Raw genomic sequence first — 533 nt, forward strand, 5'->3', positions numbered from 1 at the left:
GTTCAAAAACAAAGAATAAGTTGTAAATTACGAGAAAAAACCTAATACCTGAATTCAAAGGAAAATTACAACAAGGCCATTCATCCCGTCTTCCAAAAAAGCTAGAAAAGGTTACAAAACTTTTATTCCACAATCCAAAACATTAAAGAAAAAAATTCCAGAAACCCTTTGATTAATTAACAACATATATAACATTTTTAGTAAAAACTTAAAGAAATTTTTTAAATTTAAATATTCATTTTCTCTCTCAAAATAACTAGTTCAGAATCAACTTATCAAAATGATGTGACAATCATCTCGTTTGTCTTTAAAGCCACCACTATTAAAAGCCGATATATCTCCAAATTGAACTAGATCTATAACTATTACTCAGAGACCTCCAGGTCAAAAAAAGCACTACCCTCCTATTTGACACCTTAAATAAATATCGTATCACTGTTACAACCTTCTTCTATCAATGAATACAAAAAGTAACAAAATTTTTTCAACTAATAACCCGAATTCATCCAAAAGAAAAATATTAAACAAGCCTA

This window comes from Symsagittifera roscoffensis, chromosome 3, assembly GCF_963678635.1.
Source record: "Symsagittifera roscoffensis chromosome 3, txSymRosc1.1, whole genome shotgun sequence".
NCBI lineage: Eukaryota > Metazoa > Xenacoelomorpha > Acoela > Convolutidae > Symsagittifera > Symsagittifera roscoffensis.